The sequence below is a fragment of the Lynx rufus genome, unplaced genomic scaffold (genome assembly GCF_022079265.1).
Source record: "Lynx rufus isolate CCGP_SWC_20201006 ecotype Redwood Valley unplaced genomic scaffold, mLynRuf1.p SCAF_19, whole genome shotgun sequence".
Lineage (NCBI taxonomy): Eukaryota > Metazoa > Chordata > Mammalia > Carnivora > Felidae > Lynx > Lynx rufus.
The window spans coordinates 31,717,298-31,733,451 of record NW_025814833.1 but is presented as its reverse complement, the minus strand read 5'-3'; the positions used below and the strand labels follow the sequence as shown (position 1 = coordinate 31,733,451).

Here is a 16,154-nt window from a genome sequence, read left to right as displayed (position 1 = left end):
TTTTGTAAAAGTTTGAAAACTTGGCAGATTATTATTGTGAATGTCCTTTTTCAGATCTTTAAAATTCAGGGGCATGAACTAGGTTTTCTGTAGCAGCCTTTTACTCCTTGACATTGTGACCTGAAGTAGATTGTGCAGCCATGTACTTGTATTTTCAGAGATTGCAGTGTGTGTGATGTAGTAATCTTTCCCACTCTGAAGTTTCATGTTCAGTCCTACTTCTCTTTCTCTCATTTCCCCAGCCTCTTCCTTCCTGTTTTCTTCAGACATGTAACCAGTTGAATTCTGCAGCATCCTAGAGTTTCTATGTTGAAGCGGCATTTTAAAATTGAAATGGTCTTAAATGTTTATTTTGAGAGAGAGAGAGTGGGAGCAGGGAAGAGGGGCAGGTGGGGAGAGAGAGAGAGAGAGAGAATGAGAATGAGAATCTCAAGCAGGCTCCGTGCCCAGCACAGAGTCTGACGCGGGGCTCGATCTCAGGACCATGAGATCATGACCCGAGCTGAAATCAGGAGTTGGACACTTAACTGACTGCGCCGCCTGGGCGCCCTAGAATTGACGTGTATATTGAGAAAATCGCAGCTATGTGTGCAGTTGTGAGAAATAACAGAGCGCTCCTGTGTGCCCTTCACCCACTTTCTCCCCAGGGTAACGTCTTTCAAAACTAGTATACTGTCGAAACCACCAATCTTAATCAGATTTCTCAAGTTATCCTTGTATTCGTGTGCGTGGGTGTGTGTGTGGGTGGTGGGTGGGTCTGTACAGCTTTATCCCATGTATAGGTTTGCAGATCCACACCACCGACAAGATACAGAGGGAAACCGTGCCTCCATAGTGCCCAGTTTGGCTGGTGCTCCTACAGTTCTGGAGGGCCACCTCTGGTTACGTAGCCCAGAAGCAAATTGATGAGCTGAAACGACCTGAAATATTAGAGGAACCTTGGTCCTTGGGACTGAGGTCCTGAGAGACCAGTTGACATGCTCCCAAAATATAATCATTTATTTTGAATTGTGTAGGTCCATGCGAACCTGCATTTGACATCCTGGTAAGGGCTGCTCTTGGTCCGTCATGCCAGCACGAGTCCCTTCAAATTCCACCTGGTCGAGAGCAACTAAAAACTTGTCGTGGAAAGGAGGAATGATGAGCCTTCTAACACTCAAAAGCATGCCAGAATGTGCACTGGTTTATATCCCCATAAATAGAAACTTGGGTTATTGTCAGGCTAGTAGTCAAGGACGTTTGAAGACCACCTTTATGGAGAGTTTTTAACTCCTGTCTGCCTCAAAATATTTAAAGCCACTCAGTATCTTCAGTGCATTCATTCATTCACCCTTCCGTTGACTTCTTATGGCTGGCCGGGCACCATGCTAAAGAGGAACTGAGTGGTGAGTGAAAACAAGCGGTTCATGTCCTTATGGAGCTTGTAATCTAAGTTACAATTTAAAAAGAAGCCAACAAATATTATACTGACTCATTTTCATAAGTTATGAGTAAAATGAATAGAAACAGATGACAGAATCGGGGTCTGTTTTCGATAAGAGTAGCCCGCAAGTTCCGTGTGAGGAGACAGCATTTGCACAGACAACTGGAGGAATGAGGGACTCTTTCTACAAAGGGGCTTGGGAGTAGGACTTAGAACCAGCTTGTTCAAAGGCCCTGAGGTGGGCGAGGGCCAGGCACGTTGGGAACCTGAAAGGAGGCTCATGGGGGTACAGGGCGCACCCAGTGGAGGGAGTGGGGTGATGGGAGTGAGTGGGGTATAGAGGAACTTCCGGGTCACTGTCTTGGGAGCAATTTGAATCTTGTAATCTGAACTTCTTGAAGCCGTGAAGGTGACTGGGAGATGTGGAAGGGTGATGATGATAGAGTTGTCCGTTTAATCAGCTATAGATATTTACTCTGTGTCTATATAGAGGACTCTACCAAGTGCCCGGTACTGTTCTAGCTAGTAATGAACTGGAGAGCAAAACAGACAAAAACATCCGCCCCTCCCCTCCCCCCCGCCACGGGGCTTACGTTTTATTATTTTTTAAAGATTTTATTTTATTTTTTATGTAATCTCTACCCCCAGTATGGGGCTCGAACTCATGACCCCAAGATCAAGAGTCGCGTGTTCTACCGACTGAGCCAGCCAGGCACCTCTGACCTTCCTTACATTTTAATGTGGGAGGGTGTTCTTAGGGCAAAGGGTAAACTGATGTAACAGCTCCAAACTACAGTGGCCAGAAAAGGCAAGTGTTTGTTTCTCTGGCACGTAATAGCCCGGAGCAAAGAGCCAGCCTCTGTTCTGGGAGGGAATGGGGTGGTTTTGCCTTCCTCCGCAGTGGATTTTCAAGTTCCCGCCAGCTAGAAGGCAAGAGGGGGTTCAGTGCAAGTTTCTGTAGGAAAATGACCAAGAAGTTTCACAGGTCACTATTGCACACATACCTTTGGAGAGATCTTTTTCGTACGATCCTCCCTAGCCACAAGGGAGACGGGGAAATGCCGTTTCTAGCTGAAAACGCAGGTGCTCAGGAAGACAACCGAGAGGATAACCAGTAGACAGGGAAACAGACCATGAACAAACAAGATAAATAATTGTAACGTCGTGTATGCTCGTGATGGGTGGTAAAGGGGAAATAAAGCAGGGAAGGGATGGGGAGTATCGGGGTAGAGGTGGCGATTTTTCAGAGGGTGACAAAGGAAAGCCTCACCGAAAAGGTGCCATTTGAATAAAGCCCCGACTGACGCCCGTGAGCAAGAAATACCATTCTGCGTTGTTACCAGGCCTACTGTGCGGGAGGGCTGGTTTTAATGTGTTTGAATCTCAGACCTTATCTGAAAGTAGTTAGTAGAAAGGCACCATCCTACTGCAGTTGACTTAGAGCAAGCAGTGCTAGGAGGCCCTCACCAATGAACGCTGGATGGGTGGGTTCTTTTTTTTTTTTTTTTTAAATTTTTTTTTTTTTTTTTCAACGTTTATTTACCCTTGGGACAGAGAGAGACAGAGCATGAACGGGGGAGGGGCAGAGAGAGAGGGAGACACAGAATCGGAAACAGGCTCCAGGCTCTGAGCCATCAGCCCAGAGCCTGACGCGGGGCTCGAACTCCCGGACCGCGAGATCGTGACCTGGCTGAAGTCGGACGCTTAACCGACTGCGCCACCCAGGCGCCCCTGGATGGGTGGGTTCTAATGCTAGGGCCTGGACCCAGACAGACATTTGTCACAGATTTGGGACTGTGGGATTTTGTCTTGGCTCTTCGAAAGATGCTAAGCTTAGCTCCCTAAGAGAGAAGGTACTAAGGTCCCTCCCTTTGCAACACTCACTTTAAGAGTGTTGCACAGGGGCGCCTGGGTGGCTCAGTCGGTTAAGCATCTGACTTCGGCTCAGGTCATGATCTTGCAGTTCGTGAGTTCGAGCCCCCACGTCGGGCTCTGTGCTGACAGCTCAGAGCCTGGAGCCTGCTTCGGATTCTGTGTCTCCCTCTCTCTCTGCCCCTCCCCTGTTCATGCTCTGTCTCTCTCTGTCTCAAAAAATAAATAAATAAATAAAAAGAAGGTTCTTCTTATGTAAAAAAAAAAGAGTGTTGCACATACTTGTTTTATAGGCTTTTGGGGGGGGTGATTTTCTTTCTAACAGAATTATGTATGATCTCTGTGAGTCTGCTATAGAACTCTCGTTCATTTTAGTCAGCTGTTGTCAAGTGTAGTTTTAAGGATATGGTGACATTAAGGGGCGCCTGGGTGGCTCGGTCGGTTGAGCGTCCGACTTCGGCTCAGGTCATGATCTTGCGGTTTGTGGGTTCGAGCCCGGCGTCGGGCTCTGTGCCGACAGCTCGGAGCCTGGAGCCTGCTTCGGATCCTGTGTCTCTTTCTCTCTCTGCCCCTCCCCCGCTTGTGCTCTCTCTCTGTCTCTCAAAAATAAATAAATGTAAAAAAAAAATTAAGGATATGGTGACATTAAAAACAATGGAGGGGCGCCTGGGTTGGCTTAGTTGGTTAAGTATCTGACTTCGGCTTAGGTCATGATCTCACAGTTCGAGCCCCACATCAGGCTCTCTGCTCTCAGCGCAGAGCCTACCTCAGATCCTCTGTCCTCCTCTCTCTCTGCCCCTCCCCTGCTTTCACACATGCGCTCTCTCTCGCTCTCTCTCTCTCTCTCTCTGTCAAAAATAAACATTAAAAACATTTTAAAAGGAATATTTTCATGTTCACCACTGGTCATCCAAATATTGCTTAGTTTTCTTCTAGTTATAGAAAGCAATACTTTACAACCCTTCACTATTTTAATTCTATTCCACTACTGATTTAAGTATATTTCAATGTAAAATACACAGTGAACACCTTTTTCTACTCCTCTGCACCATTTTTTTTTAATTTTTTTTTTTCAACGTTTATTTATTTTTGGGACAGAGAGAGACAGAGCATGAACGGGGGAGGGGCAGAGAGAGAGAGGGAGACACAGAATCGGAAACAGGCTCCAGGCTCCGAGCCATCAGCCCAGAGCCCGACGCGGGGCTCGAACTCGGACCGCGAGATCGTGACCTGGCTGAAGTCGGACACTTAACCGACTGCGCCACCCAGGCGCCCCTCCTCTGCACCATTTTTTTAAAGGGCAACCCATTTGGTCAATGGGACAAAAGAAAAGGCTTTTCTGCCTGTTTTTTCTCTACTCCCCTTCCCACCTCCAGCACCCCTACATTTCAGTACATAGATGCCTCTAAGATTTCTTATTGTTGTAGTAATTATCTTTCATTAGGGAACTTCGAGTTTAGAAAAAGAGAATGAGGCACATAGAAGATGTGACGAAAATACCAGGCAGAAAGTGATAAATGCCATGCAAAAGCTAAAAATTAGATGCTCTTCCAAATGAGATAAGTAATTCTGTCAGTCTTTGCTTCCACAACAGTGAAAGGGGACAATAAGGTTACTTTGAGCTTCATATATAACGCTCTCAAAGGAAATTTTTCCTTCTTGGAAAAGAGAAGCATCTGACCTGTCATCCTACTGTTTATTTTCGTGAGTCTTTTCCTACGCACAGAGAAAACCTCAAGTCAGACTGGAAAAGCACCGCTAACAACTGCACTGCATTTTACAGTCTTAGAAGCTACCCTGGATTCTTCCCTTCTCCCCCTCGTGCCATCTTGTACGGTCTGTCACCAAGTTCCGGGCAGCCCGCCTCTTGAATATCTTTTGGGTCCACCCTGGCCCCTCTTCATCCGTCTCTGCAAAGCAGTGAGACCCGATTTTGTAAAAACTTACACTAAAGTCCTTTTCACGTTGACTCCTTGTGGCACCCCCCTGCCTGCCTGTGCGACCACATCTCTGACCCCTGACCCTTCCCTTGTGTTTTGCAGTCACACCGGCCGGCCCTCGGGGCTCTACCCTGGCCCACCGCACGCCGCCGCTCCCACCGTGTGGAACCCTCTTCCCGGAGACCCCATTTCTAGTCCCCCTTCCAGAACGAAGCTCGAGCAGCACTTCCTTCAGGAAGCCTTCCCTTACCCCCCACCCTGGGGTCAGGCCCCCCAGTCTCACAGGGCCGCATGGCCCCTTGTACTGCTGTAAAGCAGGTCTTTCCGCAGTTGTAACTCACAATGGATCTTGGAACTGATGATTAGCCGCCTCCCCCGCCCGTGGAACAAGACCCAAGAGGGCGTGTGTGCTTATTCGCTGCGCCGTATCTAGAGTCGGGGTCTGCTGTAGTGCTGGGAACTGCAAGAAATGCTCAGAAAATATTTGTTGCTGGAGAAAAAGAGCAGAACATTCCCAGATCCTTTCAGTTTTGCCTTGGGTTTTATTTAGGATCATAAGTTTTCTAACGGTGGGATGTTGACCCAAGACGGGCACCAGCATCCCCTGGGAGCTGTTGGGAATGCAGCTGCGGGGCCTCTGGTTCAGACCTGCTGCACCGGAACCTCTGGTGGGGGCGGGGGGGAGGCGGCCTGGCCACCTGTGGCTCCCGGGCCCTCCAGGTGATGCCGACAGGCAGTCGGGTTTGAGAGCCCATGTTCCGCAAATACACGGACTGAAACGGACTCCGGCTAAGTAAAATAGGAAGTACTATGTAAACCAGCTTTGAAATGAAGTTACACCGCTGCTCACTAACAGTGGGTAATAAACTGCATTTCAGCCACCGCGCCCCCTCCCCCCTGCCATTTTATCAGTTGATGTCTTCAGAGGTCCACTGAAATGTCAACAAGGGCGACTTGACCAGTCAACCCACACCCGGACTTTAAATTTTTTTTTTTTTTTCAACGTTTTTTATTTTTGGGACAGAGAGAGACAGAGCATGAACGGGGGAGGGGCAGAGAGAGAGGGAGACACAGAATCGGAAACAGGCTCCAGGCTCTGAGCCATCAGCCCAGAGCCCGACGCGGGGCTCGAACTCACGGACCGCGAGATCGTGACCTGGCTGAAGTCGGACGCTTAACCGACTGCGCCACCCAGGCGCCCCTCACACCCGGACTTTAAAAATTACGTAGTATTTTCCAACCTTCACCTCTCTGAATCTAACTTTTTGTCTGGTGCCTTCCAAATCCGAGAAATGATTGTAAAACTGACAATGCCCATAATTCCAGTGTTGGAGGTCTGTTTTTTAAATCATTTTAGGGGTGCCTGGGTGGCTTAGCTTAGTCCGTTAAGCGTCTCTTTTTTTCTTTAAAAATTTTTTTAATGTTTATTTATTTTTGAGAGATAGAGACAGCATGAGCAGGGGAGGGACAGAGAGAGAGGGAGACACAGAATCCGAAGCAGGCTCCAGGCTCCGAGCTGCCAGCACAGAGCCCGATGCGGGGCTCGAACCCACGAACCTCAAGACTTCTTCTGACTCTTGATTTCGGCTCTGGTTCTGATTTCAGGGTTCGTGAGTTGGAGCCCCCGTTGAGCTCTGCGCTGAGAGTGTGGAGCCTGCTTGGGATTCTCTCCCGCCCTCCCTCTCTCTCTGTCTCTCTCACCTTCCCCACGCGTGCTCTCGCCTTCTCAAAATAAATAAACTTAAAAATATTGTTTTAACGTTTATTGTACAGGGTCAAAACAATTTTTTGCTAAAGCTTAGGTTGTCGTAGTTTCTAGATTTATATCTAAAGCATTTTAAAGCATTAGCAAGGTTCAGATGTGCATATTCTTGGCTGTGTTTAGATTCTGGGGCTGTGCTACACCATCAAACTGCTGATGGATTGACTGCGTTGTCAAAGGTCACTCATCCTCGATTTTGCCTTTGACTTTAAATTTGCTCCTTGTTTGACTCAAGGACTGTTTTGACAAAACCATTCCCATCTGGTGACTATCAGGCGATCCACAAAATTAATTGCGTTTTTGTTCTCACACAACAGGTGCACAAGGCTCATTGATTCTCTTTCCGATAATTGGTTAGAAGCACAAAATTTGAACAGGGAAGGGAGATAGCCAAGGAAAGATTTGTAAAATATTTTGGAAAACTTTTAATTTTAGAAGAGTTGTAGATTTGCAGAAAAGTTGCTTAGAGAGTAGAGTTTTCCTATATCCCGCATGCATTCCCATATTACTAACATCTTACACTACTAGTAACGTGTATTTGTCACAATTACTGGACCAGTATTGATACGTTATTGTTAACTGAGGTCCATACTTTATTTCCTCAGTTTTCCATTAATATCATTTTTCTGTCCCAGGATCCCATCCAGAATATGCCCTATCATGTTTAGTTACCGTGTCTCCTTCAGCTCCTGGTGGCTGGGACAGCTTCTCAGACTTCCCTTGGTTTAGATGACGTTGATAGTTTTGAGCAGTACTGGTCAGGTGTTTTATACTATGTCCATCAATTGGGATTTGGCTGTTTTTCGTTTTTGTTTTTAAGTTTTAGTTCACATGCAGTGCAGTACTGGTTTCGGGAGTAGAATACAGTGGCTCATCACTTACAACACCCAGTGCTCATCACGAGTACCCTCCTTAGTACCCATCAGCCATCTAACCCATCTCCCACCTACCTTCTTCCATCAACCCATAGTTTGTTCTCTATAGCTAAGAGTCTCTTGTGGTTTGTTTCAATAGAGTGTTTTTAAACGTGAGTTTCCAGATAACATCTTTCTTGCTGAGTGGGACCTTTTAAATTTTACTGTAATCAGGAGACAGGTATATGCAACTGACATGTTTCAAATGCTTACTTAAATTGTGAAGTGTGTTTAGCTGGTGAAGGGATTTGAAATTAATGAATATTCTCACGAATATTTGTTCTGGGGGCAGTTAGGGGAAGCTAATGTGTTTTGCAAGTGTTCTCGTGTCCAGCTTGCCCACATCCACTCTCGTTCCTCAACCTCCAAGCCTCTGTTTGCCTGTAGCTGTTCCTAGAATTCAATTGCCTGCCAGCTAAAACCACCGTAAAAACATTTAGGTGGATAAAGTGGCCCAAGATTCTTTTTGCTTGGCAAGAACTCACTTGCTAAAATGGCTTTTAATATGTTTGTGCCTCTCTGCTGTGCTGCTTTTGCCAGAATAGATGGCAAGTCTAAAGATTTGCTTGTCTTCCTCACTCCTTTTTTAATATCTCATAGCAGTGACTGAGCTATTGATCTGAAGGGATAATAACAACCCTGCATGTGCTTTCTGCAAGTTCCGATATTTTAAGAACTGAGAGCTTTGAAAAAGAACATTGCTTTACTTCGCATAAACACAGAGCTGCTTCAAACCAAATCATATACAGCATGTGTCATAAACAAAGTTGGTTCCTTGAAATCACCAGATTCAGAGGGAGCAAAGGATGATAGAGAAGGAATGAAAGCAAATAATAGTACTTGCCCAAAGACTGATGACCAGGGTCAGCTACTCGGGAATATGGTCCCCAGCAGCCCCACTCACTCCTTACCCTCCCCCGCCCCCCATCCCTACTTCAGGCTCTTGGCTTCTGACATAAACTTAGAGCACTTCTCAGAAAGATTGTTCCGGAGGGAAAGGCACACAGAAAGTAAACAAGTAGCTTTTTGCTGAAATTAACCTTTAGTACATTATTAATAGTTTTGGGGTTCTAGTTTGACTCCTCAGTAGAGAAAATAATGAGCAGCATGCCTCATTATGATTAGATATATTTCAAATAACTGAAAACAATACATTTGCCATAAGGCAGATAGAGAAAATTGGGGATTTTTTTTTTTTTTTTTTTTTTTTGCTGCATGTGTTTTTTTTTTCTTTTAATAATTTGGTACTTTCTTTTTCCAAAAAAATTTTTTTAATGTTTATTTTTGAGAGAGACGCAGTGAAAGCGGGGGAGGGGCAGAGAGAGGGAGACACAGAATGTGACACAGGCTCCAGGCTCTGAGCTGCCAGCACAGAGCCCGATGCAGGGCTCGAACCCACGGACCATGAGATCATGACCCGAGCCGACGCTTAACCAACTGAGCCACCCAGGCGCCCCTGCTGCATATATTTTTTAATGGAAGTTCTGGCTAATAGGGTCTAAGAGGACTCCCTGATTTTGAGAGATACGCCAAAAAGGTAGAGCTAAAGAATATTTAGATCTATATTCTTAATTTCTCAATATTATATCTTATATATCTGTTCACCACATGGAAGAATCCAGCACCCATTTTCAAACTTTGGTTTTAACTTTTGCTAGTAAACTGGCTGGGGTAGTATTTGTCAGGTTTCTTCACTGTAAAGTTACTCTTTTTTAAAATAGAGATTTTTTTTTGTTGATTTGCTTACCTCTGTGATTCTGGAGATGAATATGGTTCATTTCATTTATTCAACAGAAGTTTTTGTGAATTAAAGAAAATGTGGTTTTAGGAAATTTTTTTTTTTTTTTTTTTAACTCAAGGCCCACTAATTGGAAGAATAAACCATACTTAAAGGAGCAGCCCATACTTTGTAGGTGACAAAGGTTGGCCAAAGTCAGGTTTTTGGTGTATAATATGTATGTGTTTAGCTTTTCTAAATATACCGAGCTTATTCTATTTGATTACAGAGGGATATTGTTAAGTAATTTCAATCACGTTCCTCACATGTTACAGCAGTTCATTTATTCAGTTATTAGCAATTCATTTATTCAATTAATACCAGTTATTAGACTTTCTCACCTTCTCTTTCCATTTATTTTATACTCAGAAGTAACAGTGAAAAGCCTTTCCATAAATGAGACCCTTTCTCTCTTCCCAGCTTTCGTAGAAGTACAAAGGGTGCTATAGATATTAGGGCTCAAGCAACCGCCTGCTTTGCATTTCTTCAAATGCTAGTCATAGTAACAGATGACAATGAGAAAGTACGAGGGAAAGAAGTCACCAGCACTTCTTGTGTTGAAATTTGTTAGGGAGTTTCCATATCAAGCAATGAGCGTGTCACGCAGCAGATGAGCCTCTAGGATGAATTTGATTCATTCTCCAAAGCAGCAAAATCTCATCATCAGATGGTGTTGCTTGAAGCTTTCTCTTGCTTTCGAGTTGGATGATCTAAATGGCGTCACCTCTGGTGGGTTTCCATCCTGTCACGTATCAAAGAACGTCTGTGCAGATGGAAAGAGATTTTCTGTTGGGCTCTGTGTGAGCTCCGTGGGAAGGGTTAAAAATCAGGAGCGAATGTGTTTAGCTCCATTATACTTTTTAATGACTGGCATCTCTACCAGATTTGTTGACACTACAAACATGGAAGGAGCAAAGACATCAGGGATTTATTGCTGGCTCTGCCGCTAGTTTCTTGTGTAATTTTGGAGGGTTTTTTTTTGTTGTTTTTTTTTTATGTAACTTTCCTCAGTGTTCCTCAGACTTCCGTCTGTACAGTGAGAGTGGATAGTCCAGAGCGTTGTTTAAACCCCTTAGGAACATAGAAGTCTGTGGTTCAGAATGGGAAATACGAAAAGCAATATGGGCTGCCCCCTCCATTACATGTTTATGATCATACATGATCCTGATATGGTACCTTAGGAAAAAAATGTACTGGGAATCTGATCTTCCCACCAAAGGTTGTATATGTAGTTGGGGACATGGCTCTTGACCAAGGGACTGATGCCTACTAATTATTTTTTCTAGGTATGGCCACACATATAAAAATGAGTGGATTTCCGGGTAATACCTGTGGGCCATAGAGCTTTTTAAGAAACGTATTCTGGATTAGGGAAGTGTGGTGGTGGGTGGGGAAAGTGGACAGAGAAGAGATCTCTGTAAGCAGAATTCTGTATTACTCTTCCCTGGTCCTTCCCATGTGACAGTCTCTCTCTCTCTCTCTCTCTCTCTCTCTCTCTCTCTCTCTCTCTCATTGGTATTCTTTCCTGCTCATGGTCTTGCCTCATGCTTCTGATGTTGGGAGGGCTCTGAGGGCCTGCTGACTTCCATGTCTTAACAGTGGACAGAGCTGGGGCAGGTCAACCATGAACCCGGCTTTGGGCCCCAGCCTGTTCTAAGTTGGGGAGAATTTCAGGAACCTTAAGCTGCGTAGGTCAGCATGTCTGCTAGTCTCATTCTGACGTCATGTGCTTAGGTTTTTTGTAAGGCTCCTCTTGCTTAGTTCCTTGTGATTGAGGCTGGCCTTGTATTTCTGTGCCAGAAACTGGGCCCTGTTCTGTTTCTCCACTGTGAAGTCCTTAATCTGGTACAGTGGTTGATACCCCAATTTCCCCAGGGTTAGGAAGGATGCTTTCTTTTAGCCAGGCCTCCTGGGAACTTGAGCTTTGCCTAGACCCATGCCTGTCATTGGGACTTTGCTGGCTATTGGTGATGTTGGTGCTTACTGACTGATTGCTTTTTACCAGATTCTTCCCGTTCTGATCTTCTGTCTGCTTTCTCCTCGCTCAGTACCCTGGTGCTCACCGCTCACCCACGTGGACCTCTGCCTGTTGCCGCCTACTCTCCTTTTCTAATTATGCACTCTTGCCTACTTGCATTTCTTCTAGACCTTGCTTCTGGGTCTACCTCCAACCACCTGATATTCCTTCCCTCTAACATGGAGGCTCCTGATGTGTACCACACTGCCTGCCTTCAGAAGCTTAGTTATGACGATCGGTTGTTTCCTTTTTCTAGGGCCTTTATTTAAAAAATCTGTCAACTTTTAGCTGTCTTTGTTTGTTTTTTTCCTGATGTGGCAAACTCACCCCTTGACATTTTTAATGGGATCAGTTTTTTTGGCTTTCTTTAGAACATCTCACATAGCCCCTTTCCTGCCACTACTTCACTTTCACAGGGGAGCGGCCTTGCATCATAAAATCTTCACGTTGGAAGAGATTTCTAAAGATATCCAGTTCAACTTTCTGTGTAACGAGTAGCTTATCAACTTCCCAAACCAATGGCATTTTACAACGGTTCTCTACTGGTTTCTTGGGCCCAAAATGTGAATGCATTCATTTATTTATTGTGCTCATTCAGTCAGTCAGTCCACACAGTTACTAAACATCTACCGTCAGCCAGGCACTGTGTGTGTGTGTGTGTGTGTGTGTGTGTGTGTGTGTGTGTGATCTCTTCTGCATGGCTGAGGGTTTGATTTGCGAAAGGGCTCTTTCTGCTGCCTCAGTTGACATCATCTTTCTGGTCCACCACCAGTTTTTCAACCACCCGGAAAAGAAAGGGGGAACTCCTCTGCCTCTGCTTTCTGCCTGTCGATCCCTGACTTGCCCTTGGAATATCATCTTTCTAAATGCAGTCTTGGTTTGTTACTCCTCTGTTAACAGGCTTCACGTTGTCTCCCCCTCAAACTGACATCTAACTCTTAGACACAACTTACGAAAGCCCTCAACCTTTCTGCTTCGTGCCTACCTCTCTGGTCTTCTACACCATTTTCGCCAGGCCCTCTGCCCCAGAACTTCGTGCATTTTCCTGGCTGTATCACGCTTACTCACATTTCTGTTGTATATGCTGCTCCTGCTACCTGGAATGACTGTCAGTTTTGTCTTCTTGGTGAACTCGGGGGCACCGAGAGCGGATAGAAAATGGTGCACAAGGAGGAGTAAATCAAAACTCTTCCTCTTCCATTAAGGGGCACTCTGGGCCGTTGGCTGCTACTGAACCTTCATACGCCCCTACCACTGCCCACCAGCAGGGCTGTAAGCTCCTCAAGACCCGGAATTTCTCTCCATCTTCAGCCTTACCAGAGCCCATCCCAGAATCGGCAGACAATAAAATATTTGTTAGACGAACAAGCGAGTGAACAAATGAAGGCAAGTCATTATCTTCTTTTTTTTTTCTTGTAAGATGTTTTTCATGTTTACTTTTGAGAGAGAGGGGGAGACACAGAATCCGAAGCAGGTTCCAGGCTCAGAGCTGTCCGCACAGAACCTGACGCGGGGCTCGAACCCATGAGTTGTGGGATCATGACCTGAGCCGAAGTCGGACGCTTAACCGACTGAGCCACCCAGGCGCTCCTGAAGGCAAGTCTTCTGTAGTTTACTTTTCACTTCGGGTCTCCCTTGGGCGCTGAGACTGCCACTTAAAAGACTCCTACCGCTGTGCTGACAGTAGGCTCCCTGCAAACCCAGGACCGTGCACACTAGTTAATACGCTATTAGACACCTGCCTGTGACGGTCACCAAATAGCCTGCCAAACAGGGAGAAGGGCCCTTTGGGGGTTTTGAGCACCTCTTCACCTTCTTGCACCCCGCAGACTCTGCTGCCAAGATAAGCTTCTACTGTGTGTGCAAAAAACTCCAATCAAGACAAATTGCATAGAATGAAAATGCCTCTTCCCTGCTCTTGTCAATTGGAAGAGTTGTAAAAGGAAGAAAATGAGTACTTTAACATTCCTGTCTCCTCAAGCAGTTGTTTTAAATGAGTCATCTACAAACTCAGGCAGTTGGTAAGGACAGTCAGTGGCCATTTATCATTTTAACGTGATTTATTTCAAATAAATAGCAAATGGGGTATTTTGGTCCTAAATTATGCATTTATCACTTTCTTGCCAGAGCCCTTTTTTATACAACTATATCAGTGAGCAGTGAAAGACACACAGACAAAACTGTCGTGAACTTTGTCAGTCTTCCCTGTCTTTCTTCTGCCCTTTAACTTATGATGTCCATTAAACTTATGATCAAAACTCAGCACTTTCCATTCTGATTAGTTGTAGATCTCTGCCTAAAATAGATGGCCATTTCTGAGGCGGTATGCATTTTTGTTTTTGTTTTTCTGGTATATTGAGGTGTAATTGACATACAGTAAAATTCACCCTTTTTAGCTATTTACAAATCTATGAATTTTGACAATTTTATATTTGTGTCACCACTGGAAGTCAAGATAATAGAATTGTCTGTCACCCAGAATAGTCCTCATGCTCCTTTGTAATCAGTCCCCTCCCTATATGACCAACCCCTGGCAGCCACTCTTATTTCTGTCTCTATAACAGTTCTGTAGAATTTCATATAAACGCAATCATAACGTGTGGTCTTTTGAGTTTGGCTTATTTCGCTTAACATAATGCTTTTGAGTCATCCATGTTGTTGCATTTATCCATAGGTTGCTACCTTTTATTGCCGAGTAGAATTCTATTATACGAACGTGCCAAAATTTGTTTGTCCATTCACCGTGATGGACATTGGGGTCATTTAAGTTTTCGTGATTAGGAATAAAGTTGCTATAGGCATTTACATTCGAGTTTTTGTGTGGATGTCTAGCCCTATTTCTCTTAAGTAAATACGGAGGCGTGGGATCCCTGAGTTTGCTAATAAGTGTGTATTTAACTCTATAACAAATTGTCAAACTGTACTGTTTTTTTTTTTATTTTTTTTATTTTTTAAAAAAAATTTTTTTTTTCAACGTTTATTTATTTTTGGGACAGAGAGAGACAGAGCATGAACAGGGGAGGCGCAGAGAGAGAGGGAGACACAGAATCGGAAGCAGGCTCCAGGCTCTGAGCCATCAGCCCAGAGCCCGACGCGGGGCTCGAACTCACGGACCGCGAGATCGTGACCTGGCTGAAGTCGGACGCTTAACCGACTGCGCCACCCAGGCGCCCCAAACTGTACTGTTTTTGATTCCTACTGGCAGTACAAGGTTCATGAAGATTTACTCCTATTTTTTTCTAGAAGTTTTTTAGCTTTAGGGTTTACAATTTCAGTCTGTGATGAATTTCAAGTTATATGTTTCGAGAGAGGTTTGAGTTGCGGTTCACTGAAATATAAATATGCCCCATCATTCCATTGTCATTTATTGAAAGACTAAAAGACTATCCTCTGTCAATCGAATTAAATTGGCATTTTTGTCAAAAATCAATTGACTGTATTATGTGTGGATCAATTTCTGGACTGTCCACTCTGCTCCATTGATCTGTGTGTTTATTCTTTTGCCAATATCTCACTGTTTTGAGAAGTTTGTAGCTTTATAGTAAGTCCTGAAATTAGTAGGCTTGAGCCCTCCAGATTTTTCTTTTTCAAATTGCTTTGGTTGTCCTAGATTATTTGTTTTTCCATATAACTTTTAGATCACCTTGTAAGTTTCTTTTTTTTTTTCTTCCACCTTGTAAATCTCTTAAAAAGGAAACTTGCTCAGATTTTATTGAGCATTGAATTGAATACTGAATTGGGGTTGAAATGAATCTATTGATGAATTTGGGAGAGAATTGCAATATTGATGATATTGAGTCCTCTGATCCATGAATACATACCTCTCTAATTATTGATTCTTTCACCAGTGTTTTCTGTAGTTTTCAACATAATAAATCTTAAAGTACTTTGTTACATCGATCCCAGAGTATTGCATATTTTATTGGTGCTATACAGCAGATGGTGCTTAAAAATTTCAGTCCCCAGTTATTCACTGTTGTATATAAAAACAAAATTCAGTTTTGTATACGGATCGTCTATTTTCCAACCTTGCTAAAGTTACTACATCTAGTAGTTGTTTATAGATTCTTTTGGATTTTCTACTTAGATTATTATGTTTTCTGTGAATAAAGACAGTTTTATTTATCCTCTCCAATTTTATCTACCTTTAATTTTTTTCTGTGCCTTACGGCATTAGTTAGAACTTCTGTCCAGTATGATGTTGAGTACACGTGGTAAGTGTGGTTCCCCTGCATTATTCCTGGTCTCATGGGGGGAAACCATTCAGTCTTTCCACCATTAAGTATGAGTTAGCTATAGGTGTTTTTCGTAGATGCTCTCTGTCAGGCCGAGGAAGTTCCCTTTTTTATTTCTAGTTCATTGAATATTTAAAAAAATCATGAATGGCTGTTGAGCAAATGTCATACTTTTTCTGAGTCTATATAGATGTATGGATTTTCTTCCTTTGTT

General features: G+C 44.0%; 1 protein-coding gene across 1 annotated transcript in view; it reads left to right on the top strand.

The window, feature by feature from the left end:
- Window positions 1–16,154, top strand: part of ATP11C (ATPase phospholipid transporting 11C) — a 174,206-nt gene that overhangs the window by 20,683 nt on the left and 137,369 nt on the right. The window lies entirely within an intron of this gene.